The sequence below is a fragment of the Nansenia antarctica genome, assembly GCF_963989245.1.
Source record: "Nansenia antarctica genome assembly, chromosome: 1".
NCBI classification, from domain to species: domain Eukaryota; kingdom Metazoa; phylum Chordata; class Actinopteri; order Argentiniformes; family Microstomatidae; genus Nansenia; species Nansenia antarctica.
The window spans coordinates 68,147,357-68,154,526 of record NC_137674.1 but is presented as its reverse complement, the minus strand read 5'-3'; positions in this window follow the sequence as shown (position 1 = coordinate 68,154,526).

The following is a 7,170-nucleotide window of genomic DNA, read 5'->3' as shown; positions in this document are numbered from 1 at the left end:
TATGGATAATCCGGGTTTGGTAGCCGTCGGGGTGCTAGTGTCAGGCTGCCCACAGTCGCTAATGCTGGTGCTACGTATGTCCATCGGGGTTGGGTGCAGCTGCACCTTTCGAGGATTTACCGGTAATCCACTTTCTTATATCCATCTTTATTCAAAAAGCTTTATCCATCAAAAAGCGCAGATTTCACTCAACTGCTCAGTGCTCGCCTCACACAACTGAAATGGCGGGAGCAGCAGCGTGCGTAACGTGCAACTTTCAACTTTCAACTTTCAAATGATTGGTTGTCACTAGAATCCCGTCCAACAAAATGAAAAACACACTATTGTTTCTCAATTTTAATGTCTTCATTTAACATAAAATATGAATAATATATATATATATATTTTATTTTATTTTTTTAAATATCTGGCTGCCAGTTGGGGGGGCACCAGCACGTCTGTGGGGGGGCCTGGCCCCCTGAGGCCCGCCCATAGTGACGGGCCTGACCCCAGATCTCTGGTTGATACCGTCTGGGACAGGTTGAGCGCAGCAGCAGTAGCAGTGAATACCACAGTGGCAGACGAGGTATTTGACTGACAATCCTTTTGATTGTGGCACATTTCTATTGTGATATCTTTCCTCTGGTTCCATTCATGGCACTTACATGGTCAGTTTCTTGATCAAGCTAACAGAGCAAGAGACACAGAGGTGGTGCAGTTCATTATGATCATATGGCACGGATTAAAATATGAAACTTTCATCAAACCATTCAACTAAACCATTTGGTTATAATAATAAATAATCCCTGTAAAAGTAAGTGTAGGGTCCATTTAATTTCAGACCCCACCCATAAAGCAATACAAGACAGTCTTGGAGGAACTGTTTGCAGTGGAGGACTACAAGCTGCAACACACAAACAACAGACCACCCCGTCCATCACGACAGAATTGAACAGGAAGTCTAGATCTAGAGAGGCCTGTCTCCAATCCCTGTATCAGCTGACCCTGCTCTCTGGTGGTGGCAGAGGAGAGACACACTGCTCCTGTTGTCAGATCTTGCCCAAACATATGTGTGTGTTCAGGCGTCCTCAACCCCATCAGAGAGGGTGTTCTCCACAGCTGGAGACACCAGAGAGATCTAGGATCCTCCCAGAGAAAACAGACATGCTTGTTTTTCTGCAGAAGAATTGTTGCGTTTCATTTTTAAGTTATATTAATTTATTGTTTAAGTTAACACACTAGTTATATCCCTTTAAGAAAAGGACCATTTAATTTATTTTCCATATTTTAAAATGTATTTTTATTTATGTTCAAATGCTATGTTCAGACTGTTTTCAGAGACTGGAAATAATAAAACAGTTGTATTGACACAGAAAACCTGTGTATGACTGCTTTTTTCCCCACACAGGAATCAATAAGGGAATCGATAAAGAATCGAATTGATAAGCAGAATCAATAATGGAATTGGTATCAATAACATCTTATCAATTTGTATCCCTAGATAGATAGATAGATAGATAGATAGATAGATAGATAGATAGATAGATAGATAGATATGGCACTGAATCATAACAGAATCTAGACATTATGATGTTCCAGACCTTTGCTTGAGGAAATCCCCCCCTGATATATAGTACAGCGGCTAAGCTCTCATATTATGAGGAATTGTGCACTTTTTGAAGAAAGCATGACATTTCTACCATAGTTAGTACATACCATAAGGTTTATTTTCAGATGTGGAGGGAAGTCAGATTTGACCCCAGAGGCCCGGGAGAGGTCAAATTCAAGATGGCCGCCAGGCCACTGTGTCTAATGTTCAAACACGCTTAATTTTGGAACCAAACAGAGTAGAAAAACACTTTAGGTGTCCTTTCCAACTAAGTTAGGGATGCCCATTCATTTGGTGATACTTTTGAGATTGCCAGAATTCAAGAAAATGCATTTAGGTCAAGGTCTATGTAAAACTTTACCTCAGAAAACACAATTAGTTGTTCTCTTTTATTTATGAACTCTGTATTTATGAAAAAACTACTTTTTTATTGCCCTGCATTATTCAGTTATTAGTTATTATTTACTGGGATGTGTGGTTATTTTATTTATTCCTGCTAAGCACAGCGTTATCAGGTAGATCTCTAGGGCACCAGTAGCTAACGCCAGTAGAGTAGAAGTCAGTACACTCCGTGATAGGGCAATATGCACGAGACAGAGAGCACTTCTGACGAAATATCAACAGGTAAATATAACAAGTAAACTGACTTACTATGAACAGACAATATTAGTACACTTGAGTAAAGCCTTAGTTCCTAACTGTAACATGCAAAGACATTGAATTTGATTATAGCCGGGAATGAGTTTGCTAGCTAGCTATGGCAGCGCTGATCTAAATAATTCTGCTAGATAAACTAGTGTAGGTCTGTTATTACTCTTTTTATTACTGGTTTCAAAGCAAGTTTCAGAATAAGAGTCATAGTACCGAAATGTTGTAGTAAATAATTTTTTTATTGGACAACACCTGTCACGCAAACACTTCCAAAGAACAAGTTGCCACTGTTCAGTAGGCCACCTGTCAAGATAAGGTCAAAAGACAAGGGACTTGCAGTACTGAAGAGTGACTGTGGTCTCTTTTCAAGGCTGTACATCTCCTGTCAAACACGAGATGGAGACATCCAACATTTCTTCTCCCATGAAAACCAGGCAGCCCCACCAGCTCTGTCAACTGGAGGAAAACTTTGGATTGGGGTTAAAGCAGATCTACTTCACTGCCTGGAGTCAGATCTGCTCGAAGAGAATAGTGTGCCTGTGGCTGATGCAGAAATTCTCGATGGTGCAGCTGTGGTTCAAATGCTAACCTAAATCCTAGCACATCAAGAACATTTCAAGAGTATGGAGAAACAGTGTTTGCACCATACATCTCTGCTCAACTTCAGAAAAACACCCAAGTCAACCTTGTCTGGGATGTATACCTACCTGCCAGCCTGAAAGCCTCGACCAGACAGAAGAGGGGAAAGGGCAGCAGGAAAAGGGTGGCTCCTCCTACTGTGATGCCTAAGAACTGGAAGGACTTCCTTCGATGCGATGAGAACAAAACCGAGTTGTTTTCTTTCCTGTCACGCAAAGCTGTTCATCTACCTCTAGCACAGGGCAAGGAACTGTATGCAACAGATGGAACTGGAGTCTTCTGCTCTCCTGCTGAGTCATGCTCGGCCTGCCTTGCCCCATGTTCGCAAGACGAGGGCGACACTCATCTACTTCTGCATGTGGCAGATGCTGTGCAGAAAGGTTGTAAGAAGGTGACCATACGTACCGTTGATACTGATGTGGTGGTACTGGCTGTGGTACTGGCCCTGGCTGTGGCTTCATTCAGCAAAATAGCTCCTGATGAGCTGTGGGTTGCCTTTGGTGTCGGGTCAAGCTTACGGTATACATAGCTGTTCACCAAATGGTTGCCACAATGAATCCTACACAGTGCCAGACTCTAACAGTCTTTCACGCTTTCACTGGGTGTGACACTGTCTCTGCATTCGCTGGCCGAGGAAAGAAGACTGCCTGGGAGACTTGGAAGTCTTTCCCAGAGGTCAATGATGCTTTCCATGAACTCCTGTGCATGCCAAGTGAGGTCAGTGAAGAATCAAAGTTACTGCTAGAATGATTTGTGGTGCTGATGTATGACCGAACCAGTGCCAGGAAACAGCTCTTCACACAGAAGTCCAGAACTTTAGAGAACATTCCTCCAACCCAGGCAGCCCTCAAAGAGCACTTCAAGCGCACTTGCTACCAGGCCAACTGTTGGAACCAGGTACTGGTCCTGGATCCAGAGATGCCAGAGCCATCTGACTGGGGCTGGACAAAGGAAAGAACTGGGTGGCAGCCGCTCTGGACCACTCTCCCTGAAGCTGTGAGAAAGGGTGCACTGGATGGTGCAAGTGTGCCAAAGTTGCACTTAAGTGCACTGATCTGTGCTTTTGTTCCCCTCATGTCTTCCCTTATATCCCCTTATGTCCTCCCTTATATCCCCCCATGTCCTCCCTTATATCCCCTCATGTCTTCCCTTGTCTTTATATCCCCTCGTGTCCTCCCTTATATCCCCTCATATCCCCTCATGTCCTCCCTTGTATCCCCTTGTGTCCTCCCTTATATCCCCTCATATCCCCTCATGTCCTCCCTTATATCCCCTCATGTCCTACCTTATATCCCCTCATGTCCTCCCTTATATCCCCTTGTGTCCTCCCTTATGTCCCCTCATGTCCTCCCTTATATCCCCTCATGTCCTCCCTTATATCCCCTCATGTCTTCCCTTATATCCCCTCATGTCTTCCCTTGTCTTTCGTCGGTTTGTCGTTAGTTTGTTAGTTGTGTGTACTTTGAGTTCTGTGTACAATTTTGTTTTGGAAATGAAGCACCTTTTTGCATCCTTTGCCTGTCTATGTCTGCATAGTGTGTACTACTCCTCTACACTAACCATAAGAATAGTGTCAAAATGGAAGCAAAGTTTCATGTAATCATGTAATTTCAATGTAATTTGACCTTGACTTTGACCTAATTGCATTTTGAATGAATGGGCATCCCTAAATTAGTTGGAAAGGACACCTAAAGTGTTTTTCTACTCTGTTTGGTCCAAAATTAAGCGTGTTTTAACATTAGCGTGTTTTAACACTCTATACCACCTGGAGAGGGGGAACAGCTACGCGAGACTGCTCTTTGTGGACTTCAGCTCTGCTTTCAACACTATCCTTCCAGACAGGCTAGTGACCAAACTACTAGACCTGGGACTATCACACTCTATCTGCGCATGGATCAAGGACTTCCTGTCTGACCGCCCCCAGAGGGTGCGGGTGGGCTCCCACACCTCCACAGCCCTCAGACTCAGCACTGGGTCCCCCCAGGGCTGCGTGCTAAGCCCCATCCTCTACAACCTCTACACCTACGACTTCACCCCCGTCCACCCCAGCAACTCCATCATAATGTTTGCAGACGACACCACCGTGGTGGGCTGCATCTCGGGGGGGGACGAGGCGGCGTACAGGGATGAGGTGGAGCAGCTGGGCAAGCTGTGCAAGGTTAACAACCTGCTGCTGAACCAGTAAAAGACCCAGGAAATCATCGTGGACTTCAGGAGGAAAACATCTGAGGTCCAGCCCCTGCTCGTCGATGGAGGGAGCGTGGAGAGAGTCTCAACTCTCCGATTCCTGGGGGTGCACATACAGGACGACCTGTCCTGGAGGACCAACACAGCAGCCATCATCAAGAAGGCACAACAGCGGCTCTACATCCTGAGAGTCCTCAGGATATACCACCTCAGACAGGAGCTGCTTGTGACCTTCTACCGCTGCACAGTGGAGAGCATCCTCACCTACTGCATTTGCGTGTGGTTCTCCAGCTGCACAGCCGCAGAGAGGAAAGCGCTACAGAGAGTCGTGAGATCGGCCCAGAAGATCATCGACGCCCCCCTCCCCTCTCTGGAAGAGCTGTACAACACACACTGCCTCAGGAAGGCCTCCAAGATCTCCAGGGACCCATCCCACCCTGGGAACGAACACTTTGTTCGGCTGCGCTCAGGCAGGCGGTTCGGGACCATGTTCGCACGGACAAATAGACTGAAGCTCAGCTTCTACCCTAGGGCCATTCAGGCCCTGAACACAGCAAAGACCTAGGTTCTAGGCCCTGGACAATCTAGACAATTTGATGGCAGAAAATAGATTGTAAACATAAGTGCAATATTGAAATACAACTGTGAACATTTCAAACCTGCAAACTGCGACACTTTAAATGAATGTGCAACAATACTATGTGCAATATGATAACCCTTGTGTACATAAGGTTCAGATATAGGAAATGTTAGGATATTTATAGCATAGCATAGAGTACAGCACAGTGTTTTATTGTATAGTATAGTAGTATAGTATAGTGGATAGTGTACATAGCCTTTATTTATGTAAACCAGCTCTTTTTCCCTTCTTGTTTTTAGTCTTTTTTCCAAGCACCAGGGGAGCCCCCCCTCCTAAATTTCGTTGTATGGTACCTGTACTGTATTAATGACAATAAAGACCATTCATTCATTCATTCATTCATTCATTCATTCATTAGACACTGTGGACTGGCGGCCATCTTGAATTTGACCTCTATTCAGGAGGAGAAGGGTGATGTTTACCTATATGCCTCAGCAGATCGGTCCATCTGCCCAGATATCTACTTTTGTTATCGGTTAGTTTCACGTTAGCATATTCAAAAATAGTCACAATAATCAAGTAAGCATTAATGCATGTAACATCTCCCATGGGACAAAAGATGGAAACATATTTGTTGTTTATTGCCATTACAGATTATACTATTCAATTTTTGAGAGGGAGTATGTAGCAGCATCTGGGAACGCTATGATAGTAAACCTCCAGCAACGTCTGGAGGCCTACAACATGGAGCAGGGTGAGACCTGTGTGAGGATGGAGGAGACCACAGATGGGCAAACCATCATCGCTGTGTGCACTCCATTAATGAAGAGGGTCCACAGGCTTGGGAAACACAGTGGAGAACTGATGTTCATGGATTCTTCAGGTTTGAAGGACATAAAGCTGATTGATAATGAGGGAAGTGGTCATTTAAAGACTTGCATGGCTAAATAAAGTTTGTTTTTGTTTGTGTCAGGAAACTGTGACCGCATGAATAGCAGGATCTTTCTCCTGCTGACCCATTCGACTGCAGGTGGGCTGCCACTTGGAGTCATCATCACAACCTCTGAGTCACAAAGGACCATCACAGCAGGACTCAAGTTGCTGATGACCATCCTTCCAGAGGATGCTTTTTATGGAAGAGGAGAACTAGGCCCACAGGTCATCATGACTGACGACTGCAAAGCCCTGCGACAGGCACTACAAAATGCCTTCCCTCAGACCACTCCCCTCCTCTGCGTGTTTCACATGCTGCAGGCCATGTGGAGGTGCCCCCCCCCCCCCCCCTTGACACCCATACAACCTCCCCTACCCCTACCCATCTCCCCTAACCCTGCCACCCCCCTGATATGCATACAGCCCCCCCTACCCCTAACCACCTCCCCTGTCCCCCCCCCCCCCCCCCCCCCCCCGTTTGCTGACTCTGTGTTCCATGTTACTTGTTGTTTTTGTGTTTCCCATATCCCCTATATTGTCAGCGTCTTTGAGCCTCGGAAAAGCGCTATATAAATGTAATGAATTATTATTA